The 23,402-nt window shown below is 45.0% G+C and overlaps 1 protein-coding gene across 4 annotated transcripts in view; it reads left to right on the top strand.

The window, feature by feature from the left end:
• dipk2ab (divergent protein kinase domain 2Ab) overlaps positions 1 to 23,402 on the top strand; it is a 207,564-nt gene that overhangs the window by 69,569 nt on the left and 114,593 nt on the right. The window lies entirely within an intron of this gene.

Genomic DNA, 23,402 nt, shown 5'->3' with positions numbered 1-23,402 from the left:
AGATGACTAGGGTAGAAATAGGGCCAGTCAAAGACAAGTGGGAAGTTGTGTGTGGACCCTGTGGAGATTGGAGAGGTACTAAATGAGGATTTCTCATCTGTTTTCACTGAGGAACAGGAGAATATTGTAGAGGAGATGACTGAGTTACGGGCTACTAGAATTAAAAGGATTAAGGTTAGTAAGGAGGAGGTGTTATCAATTCTAGGTGGTGTCAAGGTAGATAAATCCCCTGGGCCAGGTGGGATTTTTCCGAGGATTCTCTGGGAAGCTAGGGAGGAGGTGGCCGAGCCTTTGGCCTTGATCTTTGAGTACTCATTGTCTACAGGTTTAGTACTAGAGGACTGGAGGATTGCAAATGTTGTGCCGTTGTTCAAGAAGGGCAATAGGGATGACCCAGGTAATTGTAGACCTGTGAGCCTTACATCTGTTGTCAGAAAAGTTTTCGAAAGGATTATAAGAGAGAGGATTTATAATCATCTAGCAAGCAACAATTTGATTGGAGATAGTCAGCACGGATTCGTCAAGGGCAGGTCGTGTCTCACAAACCTCATTGAGTTTTTTGAGAAGGTGACCAAGCATGTCAATGAGGGAAGGGCAGTTGACATGGTGTACATGGACTTCAAAAAAGCCCTTGATAAGGTTCCACATGGTAGGCTATTGGAGAAAATACAGAGGTGCGGGATTGAGGGAGATTTAGCAGCTTGGATTAGAAACTGGCTTTCTGTAAGAAGGCAACGAGTGGTGGTTGATGGAAAATATTCAGCCTGGAGTCAGGTCACTAGTGGTGTGTCTCGAGGATCTGTTTTGGGGCCACTGTTTGTCATTTTTAAAAATGACTAGGATGCAGGCAGAGGTGGATGGGTTAGTAAGTTTGCAGATGACACTAAAGTCAGTGGAGTGGTGGGCCGTGTGGAAGAATGTTGCAGGTTGCAGCGAGACTTGAATAAACTGCAGAATTGCGCCGAAAGGTGGCAAATGGAGTTTAATACGGATAAATGTGAGGTGATTCACTTTGGGAGGAATGATAGGAAGGCAAAATACCGGGTCACTGGAAAGATTCTTGGTAGTGTGGATGTGCAGAGGGATCTTGGTGTCCATGTACATAGATCCCTGAAAGTTGCCACGCAGATTGATAGTGCTGTTAAGAAGGCTTATGGTGTGTTAGGTTTTATTTGTAGAGGGATTGAGTTCCGGAGCCGTGATGTCATGCTGCAACTGTACAAAACGCTAGTGTGGCCTCATTTGGAATATTCCGTGCAGTTCTGGTCACCCCATTACCGGAAGGATGTGGAAGCATTGGAAAAGGTGCAGAGGAGATTTACCAGGATGTTGCCTGGTCTGGAGCGCAGGCCCTATGAAGAAAGGCTGAGGGACTTGGGTTTGTTCTCATGGAGAGAAGGAAGTTAAGAGGGGATTTCATAGAGACATGCAAGATGATCAGAGGATTAGATAGGGTGGACAGTGAGAATCTTTTTCCGAGGTTGATGACTTCAGTTTGTACAAGGGGGCATAGCTACAAATTGAGGGGTGACGGATTTTAAGACAGTTGTCAGAGGCAGGTTCTTTTCTCAGAGTGGTAAGGGCGTGGAATGCCCTGCCTGCCAATGTAGTTAACTCAGCCTCATTAGGGGCATTTAAACAGTCCTTGGATATGCATATGGATAACGATGGGATAGTGTAGGGGGAGGGGCTTAGATTAGTTCACAGGTCGGCGCAACATCGAGGGCCGAAAGGCCTGTTCTGCACTGTATTGTTCTACGTTCTATGATTGCCAATATGGAATACCATCTTAATATGTTTGTCAGCACGTGTTTATTTATTAAATAATTTCAAGGGTTTTCCTGCAGGCACTGTCAAAGTGTTGAAGGCATTGTCATTTTAATGTTGATATTCTGCATAATAACATCCACACACCAGTTCTAAGCTTCAACCTTGATTTCCGATATCCTAAAAACTTAAGTGAATCGGTGTCCTTGATGCTGTCAGTTGTTTGGTATGTTCCCGCAGGTTCCAAGCCCCTTTTTTTTTGTTTAAGGTATCGCAAACACAAAATTGTAATGGCACAGACAGAGGCGATTCTGTCCAACATGTCTCTGCTGGCTCTCTAACAAACATTGTGACCTGGTGCCAATCTCCTGCCTTTCCTCATTCCATTGAATATTGTTTCAGTTCAAATAACCTTCGAGTGCCCTTGAATGATTCAATTAACTCTGCCTTCGCCAGCTACCAGCCACTCCATTCCTGACCTGATACTCCCCATGTGATTTTCTTTTTCTCATGTCACACTTGTAAATGACTAAAACAAGAGGACACAGATTTTCCAATAGGAGCACTAGCTGCCAATCTATCCAGACTTCCACGATTTTGAAAATGGCTCTCAGATCTCTACTCAACTGCCTCAACTCCAAGGAGAACTGGCCCAGCCCCTCCCAACTATCTTCATAACTGAAGTTTTACTTCACTGTAACCCTTTTTTCCTATGTCTGTTGGTTTCTCTGCAGTGTGCTTGCATTCTTCCTCTAGTGCGCTCCTTGGAACTGTTACCTATTTCAATGCCTTACTGGATAAATAGTGTCGATCTGTTTAGCAAGTGAGGAGTTGGATTCTTATTCACTTCCCACTTGGTTATGCTCAACTAATGCAACATGGATTAGGATTCAAGGCTGGGATCTTTCTGTTTTTTTTAGTTTTTTTAATTTACAGCTTGTTAAGCTTTAACTTCTGAGCCATGTGATAACGGGAACTGCAGATGCTGGAGAATCCAAGATAATAAAATGTGAGGCTGGATGAACACAGCAGGCCAAGTAGCATCTCAGGACCACAAAAGCTGACGTTTCGGGCCTAGACCCTTCATCAGAGAGGGGGATGGGGTGAGGGTTCTAGAATAAATAGGGAGTGGGGGGAGGCGGACTGAAGATGGAGAGAAAAGAAGATAGGTGGAGAGGAGAGTATAGGTGGGGAGGTAGGGAGGGGATAGATCAGTCCAGGGAAGACGGACAGGTCAAGGAGGTGGGATGAGGTTAGTAGGTAGTAGATGGAGGTGCGGCTTGGGGTGGAAGGAAGGGATGGGTGAGAGGAAGAACAGGTTAGGGAGGCAGAGAGAGGCTGGACAGGTTTTGGGATGCAGTGGGTGAAGGGGAAGAGCTGGGCTGGTTGTGCGGTGCAGTGGGGGAGGGGAAAAACTGGGCTGGTTTTGGGATGCAGTGGGGGAAGGGGAGATTTTGATGCTGGTAAGTCCACATTGACACCGTTGGGCTGCAGGGTTCCGAAGCAGAATATGATTGCTGTTCCTGCAACCTTTGGGTGGCATCATTGTGGCACTGCAGGAGGCCCGTGATGGACATGTCGTCTGAGGAATGGGAGGGGGAGTGGAAATGGTTTGCGACTGGGAGGTGCAGTTGTTTATTGCGAACCGAGCGGAGGTGTTCCGCAGAGCGGTCCCCAAGCCTCCGCTTGGTTTCCCCAATGTAGAGGAAGCCATACCGGGTGCAATGGATACAGTATACCACATTGACAGATGTACAGGTGAACCTCTGCTTAATATGGAAAGGCACCTTGGGGCCTGGGATAGGGGTGAGGGAGGTGGTGTGGGGACAAGTGTAGCATTTCCTGCGGTTGCAGGGGAAGGTGCCGGGTGTGGTGGGGTTGGAGGGCAGTGTGGAGCGAACAAGGGAGTCACGGAGAGAGTGGTCTCTCTGGAAAGCAGACAAGGGTGGGGAAATGGAAAAATGTCTTGGGAGGAAGTGTCGAAGGATGATGCGTTGTATCCGGAGGTTGGTGGGGTGGTGTGTGAGAACGAGGGGATCCTCTTTGGGCGGTTGTGGCAGGGGCGGGGTGTGAGGGATGTGTTGCAGGAAATGCGGGAGACGCGGTCAAGGGCGTTCTCGACCACTGTGGGGGGAAAGTTGCGGTCCTTGAAGAACTTGGACATCTGGGATGTGCGGGAGTGGATTGCCTCATCGTGGGAGCAGATGTGGCGGAAGCGGAGGAATTGGGAATAGGGGATGGAATTTTTGCAGGAGGGTGTGTGGGAGGAGGTGTATTCTAGGTAGCTGTGGGAGTCGGTGGGCTTGAAATAGACATCAGTTACAAGCTAGTTGCCTGAGATGGAGACTGAGGTGTCCGGGAAGGTGAGATGTGCTGGAGATGGCCCAGGTGAACTGAAGGTTGGTGTGGAAGGTGTTGGTGAAGTGGATGAACTGTTCGAGCTCCTCTGGGGAGCAAGAGACGGCGCCGATACAGTCATCAATGTAACGGAGGAAGAGATGGGGTTTGGGGCCTGTGTAGGTGCGGAAGAGGAACTGCTCCACGTAATCTACAAAGAGGCAGGCATAGCTGGGGCCCATGCGGTTGACCATGGCCACCCCCTTAGTCTGTAGGAAGTGGGAGGAGTCAAAAGAGCAGTTGTTGAGGCTGAGGATGAGTTTGGCTAGGCGGATGAGGGTGTCGGTGGTGGGGGACTGGTTGGGTCTGCGGGACAGGAAGAAGCGGAGGGCCTTGTGGCCATCTGCATGCGGAATACAGGTGTATAGGGACTGGACGTCCATGGTGAAAATGACGTGTTGGGGTGGGGGCAGGGAATTGGAAGTCCTGGAGGAGGTGGAGGGCGTGGGTGGTGTCACGGACGTAGGTAGGGAGATCCTGGACCAAAGGGGAGAAAATAGAGTCCAGATAGGTGGAGATGAGTTCGGTGGGGCTGGAACAGGCTGAGACAATGGGTTGACTAGGGCAGGCAGGTTTGTGGATTTTGGGATGGAGACCCCACCGATGACGTCACATCCGCCTCCGCCGGGCACACCACTTCCGGGACCGCTGCTGTAGCCACCGCCTCCACTTCCAGTTACAACATCACACACACCACCCTCACCATAGCTGCTGCCGCCCACGGCCGACGCCAATGGAACCCCGCCCACAACCTCCACAGCCAGCAACCCCAGAGAAGACAGCCACACTGAGCCCTGCCGCATCTTCACCATCCCTCCAGACCTCTCTCTGACCGAGGACGAACGGTCCCCCTACAACCACACATCAATGAATACCAGTCACAGTTGGACATAGAACAATTTTTCCGCCGCCTTCGCCTCCACGCTTACTACTTCAACCATGAACCTAATCTTCCCTCCACTGACCCCTTCGCCCGCTTCCAACACAAGTCCGCCTCCTGGACACCACCCCCAGGCCTCCTACCTTCCCTCGACCTCTTCATCTCCAACTGCCGTCGAGACATTAACCGCCTAAACCACTCCACCCCCCTCACCCACTCCAACCTCTCACCCGCAGAACGGGCAGCCCTCCGCTCCAACCCCAACCTCACCATCAAACCCGCAGACAAGGGTGGCGCAGTGGTAGTATGGCGCATTGACCTCTACATCGCTGAGGCCAAACGCCAACTCTCCGACACCACCTCCTACTGCCTGCTCAATCATGACCCCACCCCCAAGCACCAAACCGTCATCTCCAACACCATTCATGACCTCATCACCTCAAGGGACCTCCCACCCACAGCCTCCAACCTCATTGTTCCCCAACCCCACACGGCCCGTTTTCTATCATTTCCCAAAATCCACAAACCTGCCTGCCCTGGTCGACCCATTGTCTCAGCCTGTTTCTGCACCACCGAACTCATCTCCACCTATCTGGACTCCATTTTCTCCCCTCTGGTCCAGGAACTCCCTACCTACGTTCGTGACACCACCCACGCCCTCCACCTCCTCCAGGACTTCCAATTCCCTGGCTCCCCCACAACACCTCATTTTAATCATGGACGTCCAGTCCCTATACACCTGTATTCCACATGCAGATGGCCACAAGGCCCTCCGCTTCTTCCTGTCCCGCAGACCCGACCAGTCCCCCACCACCGACACCCTCATCCGCCGAGCCAAACTCATCCTCAGCCTCAACAACTTCTTTTTCGATTCCTCCCACTTCCTACAGACAAAATGGGTGGCCATGGTCACCCGCATGGGCCCCAGCTATGCCTGCCTCTTTGTAGGTTACGTGGAACAGTCCCTCTTCCGCACCTACACAGGCCCCAAACCCCACCTCTTCCTCCATTACATTGATGACTGTATCGGCACCGTCTCTTGCTCCCCAGAGGAGCTCGAACAGTTCATCCACTTCACCAACACCTTCCACCCCAACCTTCAGTTCACCTGGGCCATCTCCAGCACATCTCACCTTCCCGGACACCTCAGTCTCCATCTCAGGCAACCAGCTTGTAACTGATGTCCATTTCAAGCCCACCGACTCCCACAGCTACCTAGAATACACCTCCTCCCACCCACCCTCCTGCAAAAATTCCATCCCCTATTCCCAATTCCTCCGCGTCCGCCGCATCTGCTCCCACGATGAGGCAATCCACTCCCGCACATCCCAGATGTCCAAGTTCTTCAAGGACCGCAACTTTCCCCCCACAATGGTCGAGAACGCCCTTGACCGCGTCTCCCGCATTTCCCGCAACACATCCGTCACACGCTGCCCCCGCCACAACCGCCCAAAGAGGATCCCCCTCGTTCTCTCACACCACCCCACCAACCTCTGGATACAACACATCATCCTCCGACACTTCCGCCATCTACAATCCGACCCCACCACCCAAGACATTTTTCCATCCCCACCCCTGTCTGCTTTCTGGAGAGACCACTCTCTCCGTGACTCCCTTGATTGCTCCACACTGCCCTCCAACCCCACCACACCCGGCACCTTCCCCTGCAACCGCAGGAAATGCTACACTTGCCCCCACACCTCCTCCCTCACCCCTATCCCAGGCCCCAAGATGACTTTCCACATTAAGCAGAGGTTCACCTGCACATCTGCCAATGTGGTATACTGCATCCACTGTACCCAGTGCGGCGCTCTCTACATTGGGGAAACCAAGCGGAGGCTTGGGGACCGCTTTGCAGAACACCTCCGCTCGGTTCGTAATAAACAACTGCACCTACCAGTCGCGAACCATTTCAAGTCCCCCTCCCATTCTTTAGATGACATGTCCATCATGGTCCTCCTGCAGTGCCACAATGACGCCACCCAAAGGTTGCAGGAACAGCAACACATATTCCGCTTGGGACCCCTGCAGCCCAATGGTATCAATGTGGACTTCACCAGCATCAAAATCTCCCCTTCCCCCCCACTGCATCCCAAAACCAACCCAGCTCTTCCCCTCCACCCACTGCATCCCGAAACCAGTCCAGCCTCTCTCTGCCTCCCTAACCTGTTCTTCCTCTCACCCATCCCTTCCTCCCACCCCAAGCCGCACCTCCATCTCCTACCTACTAACCTCATCCCACCTCCTTGACCTGTCCGTCTTCCCAGGACTGACCTATCACCTCCCTACCTCCCCACCTATACTCTCCTCTCCACCTACCTTCTTTTCTCTCCATCTTCGGTCCGCCTCCCCCCTCTCCCTATTTATTCCAGAACCCTCACCCCATCCCCCTCTCTGAAGGGTCTAGGCCCGAAACGTCAGCTTTTGTGGTCCTGAGTTGCTGCTGGGCCTGCTGTGTTCATCCATCCAGGCTCACATTTTATTAACTTCTGAGCCATGTTGTGCAGCTTCAAATTGCCTTTAATACAATTTTGTGGGTTTCAAGAAAGTAACAAGTAGGTTTAAATAATGTGAATTGAACCTGCCACTTTAACACACCACCCTGTTCCCTGACCATTATCTCATCTTTTCTCCCCTGGTCCAGTCCCTGCCCATTTACATCCGTGATTCCTCTGCTCTATGCCAGTTCCAGAATTTCTAGTTTGCAGTCTCCAGCTGTCCCTCTTTACCATGGACATGCAATGCCTTCGCACATCCCCAGCTGCCACCATCTTCCTCAGTTTGACTGAACTTGGCATCGTCCTGAGCAACTTCTGTCTTCATCCCTCTGACCTAAAGAAAATGAGGAATGTGAGGAATGAGACACCTGTTATGCCTGTCCACAAAAAAGACTCTGAGCTTCCGATTGCCTGCCACTTCAACACACCACCCTGTTCCCTGGCCAACATCTGTCTCAGGTTTGCTGCAGTGCATCAGCAAAGCTCAGGAAGAGCAACACCTCATTTTCGGGTTAGGGACCCTACAGCCCTCTGGACTCAATATAGAGTTCAATAATTTTAGGGCCTGATCTCTCCTATGTCCTTGTCCTAGCCCCAGCCCCGCACACCAGGTCTTGTTATCACATAGCATGCCACTACACACTACCTGATAACAAAGTGTGGAGCTGGATGAACACAACAGGCCAAACAGCATCTCAGGAGCACAAAAGCTGACGTTTCGGGCCTAGACCCTTCAGAGGGCGCCACCATTACACAACACCTATTGCTCGCTACTAACAGTCTCCATTAACAGCTATTCGCTCTCCTAGCCCAATCATTACCAACTCTTTGTTCAGCTGTTCTTTTCCCCTTGGGCTCTATCCCCACCTATTATTTTCTTCTTAACCACCTCCCTTCTCCCCCCCCCCCCCCCCCCCCCCCCCCCAACCTATCTTCTGCATACAAACCAACGTTTTCCTGGCTACCATCAGTTCTGAGCGAGGGTCACTGGACCCAAAATGTTAACTGATTTCTCTTCACAGGTGCTGCCAGACCTGCTGAGCTTTTCAGCAAATTCTGTTTCTGTTGTAAGTCTAATTTGCAGTGGCCAATAATTTCGAGCATTTTTCCAGCTAAGCAAGTAATCATCATCCTAACTGCTGGAGATAGAAAAAAATGTTTTAAACATAATGTTAGTAAACAGTGTTAGCAGGTTTTTTTGCTTCTTTGATCTGCATGAAACTTATGTTGTGTGGTTATTTCATGTTGAAGTAAATATTGGTGAGATAATTTTGAATATGTTTCTGTACAGCATGCATCAGAACATTGTATCATGTTCTTGAGGACATTAGCAGTTGACTTTCAAATACACTGAGTTAAGCATACTTGCGTTCTATAAGAAGTAGCTAAGAAAAAAAAACCCTGCAGTTTTGATGTTTGTTGGGTAAAACTCTGAAGTTATGAAGTACTGTTGAAAGTATATAGCTATTCCAGTGCTGTCACTACAACAGATTATATAAAGACTACCAAAGTTGAATTGCTGCAAATTCTTATCTTCACCAAGCTTTCGTGGCTGACAAATGATTGAAGACTACTTCCCACCTCTCTCTGGCCTTGGTATTCTTCGTTGCCTTGTCAACAGGACTGAATCAGTATTTTTTTTGTAAATGCAGAAAAGCTTGGTACGCTGTGTATTATGACAGCTCGTGCAACCCCTCAGGGTTTTAGTGTTGGATGAAATGTCAGTGGTCAGTAATGCATGTTATCAAGTAGAGAATGTGAATCTCACATGACTATGTAACACAGCACGTTGCAGCACCAAGGGGCTGTTGAACAGTTGTGAAATGAAGCTTTGACCTGCATCCTAATTTACTGAGGTTGTGTGGTATATAATATTTCCGAGCAAATTGGTTAGTGAAGGTGAGAAAATGAAAAGGACCTTGAAGACCTTAAAAATACAGTACTACTTTAAAGCATGCAAGCATGTGAAAGCTGCACAGTTGGTTATCTGAGTAGGATTAAATGTTTCTTTGTACTTTTACTTTTGTCACTCTCATTAATTAAATTCATAGCCTAAGTTTTGTGTACAAAATATCTAGCCAGTGTTGCCCAAGGTTGAGCAGAACATAAGGATTGGAGGAAGCTATCCAACTGTTTAACCCCACTGTGCCATTCAGTTAAGATTGTGCATCCTCTCAGATTTATTGAAGTTTCTTAATATCTTTACCAAACCAAAAATCTGCAGCCTTGGGTTCTTTCAAAATTCTGACTATCCTCTTAGGAGAGTGAGCTCTAGGTGTCCACAAGTACATAGAAAAAGCTTTTCTCAAGTCGGAGTTTTGTTGCCTTGTCTGCAGTCGCGAAACTAATAGGTTTATTGTTACTTTTTTATATTCAGTCATGAGATGGGGTCATTACTGGCTAAGCCATCACTGATTGCTTAGCCTTAATTGCCCTGAAGGAGGTAGTGCTGAACTTCCTTCTTGATCCACTGTAGTTTTGAGTTGTTGTTAGGGATGGAGTTGCAGGTCTGTGATCCTTCAGCAGTGATATGGTGACATGGATCCATGTTAGAATGGGGTTCCTATATGGCTACACTGTCTTTCAAGGCCACACTGATTGTGGGTTTGGAAGGTGCTGCACGAGGAAACTTGGTGCGTAGTTGCAGTGTGTTTTGAAATGGCATATACGGCTGCAACAGTGCTTTGGTGCTGGAGGGAGTAACTGTTGAAGGAGATGGATATGCTGCCAGTCAAGGCGGCTGCGTCATTCTAGACTGTCGTGTTCTTGAATATTGTTGAAACAACACCAATCCAGGCAAGGAAAGTGTAAATTATCATGCTCCTGACTTGCATTTTAAATATAGTGGACCTGCACAGCAAATTAGGAGTTGTCTTCTCTGCTGTGAAATTACTTGCCTATTTGATGTGCACTTACAGATATTCTGTTTATATGGCTTGTCCAATTCCATTTCTGGTTAATGGAACCCCCAGGATAGTGAGGAATTTAATGATAGTGCCCATTGGATGCCCAAAGCTAATTGTTGAATACCCTCTTGCTGGAGATGGTTATTTCCTGGCAGTTCAGCGGCACAGATGTTAGTTACCACTTTTAAGTTGAGCCTTAATTTTGTCCAGATCTTGCTAGATACGTACGTTGACTGTTTGTGTCTGAGGAGGCATGTATGGTGCTGAACGTTGAACAGTCTTCAGCAGTAAGACACAATTTATTTTGTATCAAAGTGAAACCTCCAATCCAGTTTCATTATTTGTTGAAATCAGTGCTCAGTTAATCAGAACTAGGAATAAAGTTAAAATTAGTGAGAGATTGTAGTGAAAAACAGTTCTGAATTTAAGTAAGTTAAAATCATAGGATCCTAGAATGGTCACAAAACAGAAGGTCTTTTCAGTCACACTGTGCTGGCTCTCTAAAGGAGCAATTCATCCATTGTCAATTTAACTCACTTGCTGCACCACCTTCCTTTGCAGGGAATAATCACATTTTGACTTGAATGCCTCCAATTGAACCTGTGTTGAACTTTCGTGTTCAGGCATTCTCGATCTTTATCTCTTGGTAACTGAAAGCTTGGCCTCTAGCTTCATTATTAACTTAAATCTATGTGCTCTAGGTATTTAACTTTCCATCATTGGAAATACCATTCTTTCCCCTCTATGCAAACACCTCATAATTAGTGAGCCTTAACTGCACTTTCTCCAGCTTTGAGGGTATCGGCCTGTCTTGGGATACAGTGGCATACCCTAAGGCTGCAGTCTACCTCTAAATTAAGCTTTGTTATTGTAGCTTTAGAGAGATACAGTTTTGAGTGGCTGTGTCTTTAGTTCCAGGTAATAATGAGGTAATCTTGGTCATTTGCAAATAGGAGCTGAGTCAAGGCATTTCCCTGAATGTTCCTATAAAATAAATTTGACTTCAGTGTAAGATGAGCAACTGATCTGTAGCTGCTAAGTCTTTGTACAAATTGCAAGTTTAATGTGTGAATGTACAACTTAATGCTGTGGAGTATACATTTTGTTCTGTTTGGGAACTCATATGCTGGATCATTGCATACACAGCAAGTTACATTGTAACTTAAACTGAGTTTCTGAACTTCATCAGCACTCGTGCCACAGAACATGAATAAAGCTGAGTGCTTTTTGGACTGCATGTTTATGGATGTGGTCATGGTGCAGCCTCAGTCTATTAACATTGGTTGAAATTAGTATCAATGGCGCAGGTAGAAAAATTATGTCCTGTAGGCAGATTTTAGTGAGCTATAAATGGAATGAATAAGCAGGACCTAAAAGCTAACAATCTCCAAACTGTTGTTTGTATTATATGCTAGTGAGAAAGGAGTAAACTAACATTACTAGAGGGATTGAGCAGGAGCGAAGGTTTTAGGCTTCCAAGGTAGTTGGGCTGGTTCTCTGGGAGTTGGAGCCTGTACAGGCTGCACCTGAGCAGAGTCAGGATCAGTGTTCTTCCTGGGGTTGGGGAGGAAATGCTGGTAGTGCTATTGTCATCACCTGCTTGGGAAAGTGCATAATGCTCCTGGGCTTGTCATAAAAGAGAAGGATATAGTAAAGTGAAGTACTGAAAGTACTTGCCCTAATGGTTCAGGTTAACACGCTGTGAAAGAATGAATATTTAATACAAAAATTAGTTAAAAGCAAAGATAAACAAAACTATCATCTTGTAATTGTACTTGATACTGTAAACTATTTTAATCCCCCACACACAGGCGTGTGCACAGTTGTGAACAAACATGAATGGAGGAAAAAGCACTAGTCCACTGGATTCATTAGTGTCCCTCTTGTCATCTGATCTCCTTATTTCCAGATTTTTGCCATTCTTTGTGAAAGACACAGGCCAATTGACACGCTAGTTGTCTTTTAATGCACTATTTAGAGATGAGATTACAGAAACTGGTAGAAGAAATAATGGGCTGTTTTACAGGCTTTGGTTACTTAACTGAAGAGAGAGAGACCTTTTCTTTTCTGCATTCTGGAGGCTTTTCTCTTTGGATTATAAACACGCAAGATGTTCAAGAGACATCTTGACTTTTGTCATCTACAGTTTGCTGATTGGTTGATTCAATTGAGTCAATCTGTTGCAGGGCTGAGCATAATCTGAACAATCCACCCATCTCCTCAAGTGATGTGGTGTCTTCGATCTCTTGCCCCCACTGCTTGATCAAAGCAACAGTATTCTGGCTCACTAATTATTCAGGGAAGGAAATCTGCCATCCTCATCTGTCTGGCCTGTATGCAAGTCTTTTTCAATCCCTTCTAGCATGACAGCATCCCTGGCTACGCCTCATTTGTTGCACATCCCTAATTGCACAAAGTTAAGAGTCAGCCGCATGTCTGTGGGTCTGGAGTCACATGTAGGTCAGACTGGGTAAGAATGGCTGCAGTAAAGATGGCAGTTTTCTTCCCTAAAGGACAATAGCGAACTACATGGGTTTTTATGACAAATGACAATGGATTTATGGTCATCATTAAAATCTTTAATTCCAGATTTTTTAAAATTGGATTCAATTTCCACTATCTGTTTTAGGCAGGATTCAAACCCAGCATTGACTCCAGACCCCATGAAGTCTCATGCCTTCAGGTTAAACGTGGGCAAGGAAACCATCTGCTGATTTAACATGAACCTTTCTCCGTCACCTGATGAATCGGTGCCCCTCCATGTTGAACAACACTTGGATGAAACTGAGGGTGGCAAGGGCACAAAATCTACACTGAATGGGGGATATCAGTGTCCACCCCCAAGAGTGGCAGGGCATCAACACTACTGATTTGAACTGTCCTGGTCCTGCCATCCTATTTGAGAATACGCTCTATCGGGTTGTGTGGTAATATCACTGCTCAGTGGGACAGACTTTGAACAGATCTAGCAAATTAAGATTGTGCATCCATGAGATGCTGTGGGACATCAACAGCAATAGAATTGTACTCCAGCACAATCTGTAACCTCATGCTCAGCAATTCCTGACTCAACCATTACCTTCAAGCCAGGGGATCAACTCTGGTTCAATGAAGAATGCAGGAGGGCATGCCAGGAGCAGCACCGTGCATACCCGAAGAGGTGTCAACATGGTGAAGTCACCAAACCCGGACTACTTGCATTCCAACAGCATAAGCAGCAGGTGATAGACAAAGCTAAGCAATCCCGCAACCAATGGATTAGATCTAAGGTCTGCAGTCCTGCCACATTCTGTCATGCATGATGCTGGTGTGTACATCTTCTGTATGCCCCCTGTTGCCATCTTGTCTGCAGTAGTCTGCTCCCACAGCTTGAACAAGCAATCACTTACAACAAATGCTGGTAGATTACTTTTTTAAAAATGCTGCAATCCCTTCCACATCATTGGATTTCTTTTTAAAGAGGCTTTTCTCATTTCAGACCACAATCAAAGTTACAAAACAAAGGTATTCTTTACAGTAGAAATGTGCAAATCACATGTTAGCTTGTCTTTTCTCTTTACAGATGCTTTTAACCTGATTTGTTTCTGGTATCAGTTTTATTTCTGAATTACCGTCATATTTTTACTTCCTGCCTGCTTCTGACTGTCTGCAGCCAGTTTAGTCTCTGAGCACACAAGAAGTGTGTGTATTTTTTCTATATTTTACAAGGAGCTTGACATAATACCTCATATTGGAGAGCATCAGAACTCCTATTTATCCAAATACAGATATACAGACACCCAAGATAAAGAATAATCCCTTGATTCTGTGCTTCCAGTTCAAATTTTTCCCATTAATTTCTATGAACATAAATTACAAGCTGCATGCCTACAGTTTCATGAATACCCCTCCTTGAGAACTGGTTCTACCTGAAAGTGCGGATCAAGGACGGCATCTAATATTGTGTTTCTGTGTCTAGTGTTTTCAAGTTGAATTTTCATCACCACCTAGTAGTGTTTTTTCTTCCTGAATGAAGTTGCTATTGAGACCTACAGCCATCTGAATCCAGAAAACATTGGATTAGTGAGTTTCATGTTAGATTGCGGAGACCAGTTAAATTGCTGTTTCATGACCAGAAGTTGGAAGAACTTTTGAAAACTAAGTTATCTGTCTCTAGAATGGAATATGCTGTTAGATTCCTGTAACGAATGGAACAAAATAAAATTACTGCAGTCTTATTGGTTTTAATCTAATGTTTTGGTTTAATGTAGATTGCAATCATGTTTGGATTTAACAAAGCAACATGATATTTGTGGTGTTGCAATCCCTCCTCCTGTGGGATGCCAGAGATGACAATGCAGCTGATAACACTTTCTGACTTTAATTGTTGGGAAAAGATTGAGTCACTTGTATGTGTAATTCCATATCATAACTTCTTGTTTACACTTTTTTTTGTAATCAAGAGCCACAGGTCAAATAATCAACTGCTAAAAAACCACTGAAATAAGTTCTGGAATGTAGCTGTGATTTCCCTGCTCCTGACTTTAATTGCCCAATTGCAAAACTAACATAAGGCTAATTCTTTAGATGGAATCAAAGAATGTTTTTGTAAAGAATTCCTGGAGTACCTAGCATGCTTATATTGTGTTAAAGATGGAGTTTATGGTGGATAATTGAGAAATTATCTGTTTTGATTAGAAGAATTAAAAAGGCCACTTAGTATCCGGAGAGAAACTTGAAATGCTTTGGTGCAGAGGGATCTAGATGTCTTTGTGCATAAATTGCAGAAAACCGGCCTAAAAGTGCAGCAGGAAATTTGTGGAGAAAGGTATGGAGTATCAAAGCAGGGAAGTGTTTTGTGCTGTACAGGGCATTGGTGACATTACATCTAGAGTACTGCTTATGTTTTTGGCTCCCTTGCTTGAGGATGTAATTGATTTGGATATAATTCAGAAAACATTCATTCTGTTTTTAGAACAGAGAACTCTACAGCACAGTAAAGGCCCTTCGGCCCTTGATGCTATGCCGACCTATTATCCTACTCTGAGATCAAATACCCTGCATATCCTACATTTTACTATCATCCATGTGCCTATCCAAGAATCGCTTAAATGTCCCTTCACTGGAAATGTTCCCAATAATAAGTGATTACAAGATCAGTATGGATGGTTTTAACTGATGAGACCAGCTCTACAATGAAGTGAAAAAGATTGCACGAGAAACATTTGGTTTTCAGATCAATTGACTGTGTATATCTTTTGTGAAATATGTTCCGACAATTCTGGTATTCAAAAAAAAAGCTCTTTCTTCCAGGATGTGTTATTGAATTTTATATTCATACTCAAGTGTTCTTTGAAGTACTTCAGTGTAACTTGGGACTATTATTAACACTATCAAAGATGGGCATCAGCAATCCCCCAGAGTAACTGCTGAGTGAATACAAAAGTACTACAAGACCAAAGGACTCATTTAACTTGGGACTATTACAGTTTGGGGTGACTTGGTGGATTTCCACTCAATACCAAATTAAGGAAGCTTGGGTATTTATTTAGAACTCTGATATTACTTTGTTAATTAAAGTATATTCTGAAGACAAAAACTAGAAATCTATGGAAATACTCAGCAGGTCACAGAATTTGTAAAAATATAATCTATTGTGAGCATAACTATTGCCAATTGATGTAAAATTCAAGATTACAAGGTGTGGAGCTGGATGAACACAGGCCAAGCGGCATCTTAGGAGCAGGACCTTTTATCTCTGAGACAATTTTAAAAATTTTTCCTGCTCCTAAGATGCTGCTTGGCCTGCTGTGTTCATCCAGCTCTACACCATGTTATCTTGGATTCTCCAGCATCTGCAGTTACTATTACCTCTGATGTAAAATTCGGTCTAGTTCACTAATGTCCTTATTGGAAGGAAAATCTGTCACGCTTACCTGGCCTGGCCTCTGTATGATTCCAGATCCAGTGTACTTGGTTGACTCAAATACCCTCTGAAACAGCTTAGCAAGTCATTTTGCTTTTTAACCAACTGCTACACAATCTAATGAAAGCAATGAAATCTGACTGACCACCTGGCATCAACTAGTGCATTGGAAGGGATGGTGGCATGCAGTCATATCAACCCTGCAAAGTCCTACTCGGTATTATCTGTGCTTGTGTTTTAAAATTGGAGGAACTGTTCCACAGATGAATCAAGCAACAGCGTGATGTACGTACTTTCATGGAATCATATCTTAAAGAGAATATTCCAGACAACTCTATCTCCATGCCACCAGGGGTGACAGCACATGTTAGTTATACTGTTAGGGTTTTGCGCTGGATGTCCTCAACTTTTGGCGGCTGCCCACTAATGTAATCACCAGTCAAATGCTTGGTGCAACATATCTTAAAACTAATTGTACAACCCACAAATGATATTTTGCGCATGGGCAGTAGTGCCTTTAGTGCCGTGACAACAGACACAACCGATCTAAGTAGAAACTCTTTGCTGCCAGGTTGTACATCACACCAAAAAAAATCCTACTCACCAAGGAAATCAAGAATGCAATATTCTTCTTGCATTTAAAAACAACTTTCAAAGAACAATGTACTGTTTAATGTACAGTGATTATGATTAACTATTGCACACATTAGGTGATAAATCATCGCACACACTGTCCAGAGTTGTAATTGAGATGGATAATGTAAGTTCAAAATTTGCCATCAAGTCCTCTATTCTAAACCCATTAGTTATTTTCAGGTCACAGTTTATTTCTAGGTAAATAATAATAGCGCAATTATTTCTAAATTATCAATTAGAATCTTTTGAATCATGCAACAGAAACAGACCAGTTAGTCCAACTCATCCATGATGACCAGCTATCCCAAATTAATCTAGTCCCATTTGGCCAATGTTCCGTTAAACCCTTCCCTGTTACAATAGTTAGTGGAAAAATTTCTTAACCGCTTACAGTATCGGAAAGGTATATGAATAGGAAGGTTTAGCAGAATACTAACCAAATGCTGGCAAATAGGACTAGATTAATTTGGGATATTTGGTCAGTATGGATGAGTTGGATTGAAGGGTCTGTTTCTGTGTACATGATTCAAAGACTCTAACTGTTAATTTGGTATCATTATTATTTACATAGTAATAAACTGTGACCTAAAAATAACTAAGGATTTAGAATAGAGGACTTGATGGCAAATTTTGCTGCAAAAGAAGCCTCTTGTTTGAACTTAATATCCATCTCAATTACATCTCTGGACAGTCTGTTCAATTTGATTTATCACCTTAAGTGCGCAATAATTACATCTAAACACTTTTTCCCATTTTCTGATCTTGTGTATGTGACCCCTTTTATTGAGTTTGATTTCATTAACCAATTTATCATGATTCAGTTTATCAATCGCCTTTAGAATCTTGAAACGCACTAATTAAAATCTCCCTTGAGATTTTCTTTGTCCGGTATGTCTTAAAAAAAAATCCAGATCCTCTGAATTTGTAGTTAGTGTCTAATCTTCAGTATCCATTCAGCTTAACTTGAGAATGTTTCTCTGTGCTGCAACTGTTGAAATTGTGCAAATGTACTATTGGCAGCTTGCCACTGTTGATAGAGGCACTGCTTATGAAAGAACTGGAAGGCCAGTTTTTACTGTTACTATTAGGACATGTTATCACAAAATCTAAATCATTTACTCCTGTTGCATATCTTCTGTAAATACTTTGGATAGTTTTGCTAAATTGAAAATATAATTTAACACAGACCTCTTAATCTGTTTGTGCACTGAACTTGTTTTCATGTTTTCTCACCTGTGCTGAAAGCACATGCATAAACAGAATGATTGCAGAGTCTTGTCTGCTGATTCTCTTGTCTTCCTACATGTTACATTTTGATTTTTGAGCACATAAAATAGTCAAGTGCCAGAAACTAGCTGGCTCTGCTAACTCTGGGAGCTTTTTCAACAAAAGTTTGCAAGAGGAACTGGTCATGACTTGCCTGACCAGCTGCCCCAGCTGAAAACACAACTGGGAATGAGAGATCCCAGAATGTGATGAGGAAATTATATATTTCTTCTAAGGTTTTGAGAAGATTTGTAGCTCGGGTTGTTGATGAGGCTGTAGACTTGCTCACTGAACCGGTATGTTTGATTGCAAACATTTCTTCACCCTGCTAGGTAACACAATCAGTTCACCTCCAGTGAAGCATTGCTGGTCTGTTCTTGTTATTTATATTCCTCGGTTGGCTGGGGTGGTTGGCATCACTTCTGGTTCTGTTTTTCAGTGGTTTGTATATTGGGTCCCATTCAATGTGGCGTTTGGGTTGAAATGTCAGTCACTGGACCCAAAATTTTAACTTTCTCCGAACAAATGCTGAGCTTTTCCAGCAACTTCAGTTTTTGTTGCTATGATAAGTGTCTGGAAGAAGTTGGAGATGGAGATAACGTCGAAGCTCTATTGCAGCTGTTATTAATCAGGATACTCAGTTGGAATTTTTTTTTGGATTATAAAGACTGGTTTGTTGAAAACTTGTGCTTTTAAATTAGACTTTTTTTGCTGAAAGAATTCAGTTTTATAGACTGGAAGCAGAGCCTAGCGCGGAAGACAGTAGAGCAACAATGGCAGGAGTTTGAGTGTAATTGAGGACACAGTACTGAGGGTTCATCCCAAAGAAAAGGAAGATTATCCAGGGTGGGATTAGACAGCCATGGTTGACAAAGGAAGTCAGGAAATATATCAAAGAAAAAGAGACGGCCTATAAAGTGGCCAAGAGCACTGGGAAATCAGAAGATTGGGAAGGCTACAAAAACAGAGGATAACAGAGAGCAATAAGGAAGGAGAGGATCAAATATGAAGGTAGGCTAGCTAGTAATATTAGAAATGATAGTAAAAGCTTCTTTCAATACATAAGAAACAAACGAGAGGCAAAAGTAGATATTGGGCTGCTCCAAATTGATGCTGGAGGGCTAGTGATGGGAGATAAGGAAATAGCTGAAGAACTTAAGTACTTTGCATCAGTCTTCACAGTGGAAGACATGAGTCGGACGCCAACAATTAGGGAGAGACGGGCAGAGTTGTGTACGGTAGGCATTACAAAAGAGAAAGTGCTAGAAAAGATAAAAGGTCTCAAAATTGATAAATCTCCTGGCCCCAATGGGCTACATCCTAGAGGCTTTGGTTGTGATCTTTCAAAATTCACTAGAGTCAGGGAAAGTCCCAGATGATTGGAAAATTGCTGTTGTAACCCCCTTCCTTAAGAAAGGATCAAGGCAAAACATAGAAAATTATGGGCCGATTAGTCTAACCTCGGTAGTTGGTAAAATTCTTGAATCCGTTGTCAAGGATGAGATTTCTAAATTCCTGGAAGTGCAGAGTCAGCTTAGAACAAGTCAGCATTGATTTTAGTAAGGGGAGGTCGTGCCTGGCAAACCTGTTAGAATTCTTTGAAGAGGTAACAAGTAGGTTAGACCAGGGGAATCCGGTAGATGTTATCTATCTAGACTTCCAAAAGGCCTTTGATACAGTGCCTCATGGGAGGCTGCTGAGCAAGGTGAGGGCCCATGGTGTTCGAGGTGAGCTACTGGCTTGGATTGAGGATTGGCTGTCTGACAGAAGGCAGAGAGTTGGGATAAAAGGCTCTTTTTCGGAATGGCAACCAGTGACGAGTGGTGTCCCGCAGGGTTCCGTGTTGGGGCTGCAGCTGTTCACCTTATATTAATGAACTGGATGAAGGGATTGGGGGCATTCTAGCAAAGTTTGCCGATGATATGAAGATAGGTGGACAGGCAGGTAGTACTGAGGAGGTGGGGAAGCTGCAGAAAGATTTAGACAGTTCAGGAGAGTGGTCCAGGAAATGGTGGATGAAATTACATGTGAGTAAATGTGAGGTTTTGCACTTTGGGGGAAAAAGAATACAGGCATGGACTATTTTCTAAATGGTGAGAAAATTTGTAAAGCAGAAGCACAAAGGGATCTGGGAGTGTTGGTCCAGGATTCTCTAAAGGTTAACTTGCAGGTAGAGCCCGTGATTAAGAAAGCAAATGTAATGTTGTCGATTATCTCGAGGGTTGGAATATAAAAGCAGTGATGTGCTTCTAAGGCTTTTATAAAGCTCTAGTTAGCCCCATTTGGAATACTGTGTCCAATTTTGGGCCCCACACCCCAGGAAGGACATACTAGTCCTGGAGTGTGTCCAATGGAGATTCACACGGATGATCCTTGGAATGGTAGGTTTAACGTATGATGAATGGCTGAGGATCCTGGGATTGTACTCATTCGAGTTTAGAAGGTTGAGGGGAGATCTAATAGAAACTTACAAGATAATGTATGGCTTAGAAGAGGTGGACACTAGGACGCTGTTTCTATTAGGCGGGGAGACTAGGACCCGTGGGCACAGCCTTAAAATTAGAGGGGGTCAATTTAAAACGGAAATGAGGGGACATTTCTTCAGCCAGAGAGTGGTGGGCTTGTGGAATTCATTGCCGCAGAGTGCAGTGGAGGCCGGGACGTTGGATGCCTTCAAGGCAGAGATCGACAAATTCTTGACCTCAAAAGGAATTAAGGGCTATGGGGAGAGTGCAGGAAAGTGGAGTTGAAAAGCCCATCGACCATGATTTAAATGGCGGTGTGGACTTGATGGGCCGAATGGCCTTACTTCCACTCTTGTCTTGTGGCCTTATGGTCTATAATCAAAGCAATTTCAAACTTACCTGCCCATTATTTGAGTGTAGTTTACATGTTTTTATCATGAAACTAAGTTGAGGGAACTCTGACAGTCCAATCAAGTGCATTATCTTGCATCTGATGTCCCAGATATCACAATCAACAGCCTTTGGTAGTCCTGCCCCATGGTGGGATTGATCCAAAAGAAGTGGTAGTATACTGTTGGACACTTGGGAGGGAGTTATGCTGGAGGCCTTCAACGTGAACTTCAGATTTGAATTCTCATGATATCCAGTCAGATCTGGAAAAGAACACTGCTGGTTATTACCGCCTGCTGACCTTCCTCAGCTGATGAAATCATATTCCTCCCATGTTGAACATTTTGCAGAGGAAGCTTTGAAGGTGGGGAAGGGCACACTACTTTAGATGGGGACCTAAATCTCCAGCGTTGACAGTGGCTCAGCAGCACTCCTGAAGGCTGGTAGCCTGGTATATTATGTACTTTATTACTATCAAAACAAAGGATTAATTTCTAGCTCAATTAAGACTGTAAGAGGCTACACTGAGTAGCTTCAAATGTAACTAAAAGTTTGCTATTAACCCAAGAAAGCTACAGCACAGACTGTTTACATGGAACACAACAGGAGCAGCAGATGGTAAAGATCCTATGATGAATGGATCAGATCAAAGCTCTAAATTCTTATAGACAATTGAGTAACTAACAGGAGGAGCAGGACAATCTACAAATGTCTGCATCATCAGAGGCTGGGAAGCCCAGCATATCTGTAGATTTCCAAGCATTATACCAGGAAATGCACTGATATACAAGTCAGGAAATGATTGAAAGGCTGGGTGTCTCTTCTCTTGAAAAAAGAAGGCTATATGACCTAGTAGAAGTCTTGAAAATTACACATGGTCTTGACCGAGTGGATGCCAAGAGATTGTTTCCTGTTCTGCAGAACAGCAAACTGGAGGCTCCAAAATAATGACCCAGAAACTGCAGTAGAGAATTTAAAAGGCAGTCTTTCACCCAAAGAGTGGCAAATGATACAGGTCAAGGTGATTTCAGCTGAAGTTAGGCAAACAAACGAGGCAGAAGGAACACAGTGGTAGATACTGATTCAAATTTCACTAAAACTCGGGAATAAAAAGTTCATCCAATAGTATCAGAGATAATGGGAACTGCAGATGCTGGAGATTCCAAGATAATAAAATGTGAGGCTGGATGAACACAGCAGGCCAAGCAGCATCTCAGGAGCACAAAAGCTGACGTTTCGGGCCTAGACCCTTCATCAGAGAGGGGGATGGGGGGAGGGAACTGGAATAAATAGGGAGAGAGGGGGAGGCGGACCGAAGATGGAGAGTAAAGAAGATAGGTGGAGAGAGTGTAGGTGGGGAGGTAGGGAGGGGATAGGTCAGTCCAGGGGAGACGGACAGGTCAAGGAGGTGGGATGAGTTTATAGGTAGCTGGGGGTGCGGCTTGGGGTGGGAGGAAGGGATGGGTGAGAGGAAGAACCGGTTAGGGAGGCAGAGACAGGTTGGACTGGTTTTGGGATGCAGTGGGTGGGGGGGGGGAAAGAGCTGGGCTGGTTGTGTGGTGCAGTGGGGGGAGGGGATGAACTGGGCTGGTTTAGGGATGCAGTAGGGGAAGGGGAGATTTTGAAACTGGTGAAGTCCACATTGATACCATATGGCTGCAGGGTTCCCAGGCGGAATATGAGTTGCTGTTCCTGCAACCTTCGGGTGGCATCATTGTGGCAGTGCAGGAGGCCCATGATGGACATGTCATCAAGAGAATGGGAGGGGGAGTGGAAATGGTTTGCGACTGGGAGGTGCAGTTGTTTGTTGCGAACTGAGCGGAGGTGTTCTGCAAAGCGGTCCCCAAGCCTCCGCTTGGTTTGCCCAATGTAGAGGAAGCCGCACCGGGTACAGTGGATGCAGTATACCACATTGGCAGATGTGCAGGTGAACCTCTGCTTAATGTGGAATGTCATCTTGGGGCCTGGGATGGGGGTGAGGGAGGAGGTGTGGGGACAAGTGTAGCATTTCCTGCGGTTGCAGGGGAAGGTGCCGGGTGTGGTGGGGTTGGAGGGCAGTGTGGAGCGAACAAGGGAGTCACGGGGGCGTGACTCCCTTGTTCGCTCCACACTGCCCTCCAACCCCACCACACCCGGCACCTTCCCCTGCAACCGCAGGAAATGCTACACTTGTCCCCACACCTCCTCCCTCACCCCCATCCCAGGCCCCAAGATGACATTCCACATTAAGCAGAGGTTCACCTGCACATCTGCCAATGTGGTATACTGCATCCACTGTACCCGGTGCGGCTT

The sequence above is a fragment of the Stegostoma tigrinum genome, chromosome 14 (genome assembly GCF_030684315.1).
Source record: "Stegostoma tigrinum isolate sSteTig4 chromosome 14, sSteTig4.hap1, whole genome shotgun sequence".
Taxonomy (NCBI): domain Eukaryota; kingdom Metazoa; phylum Chordata; class Chondrichthyes; order Orectolobiformes; family Stegostomatidae; genus Stegostoma; species Stegostoma tigrinum.
This window is presented reverse-complemented; position numbering and strand designations above follow the sequence as displayed.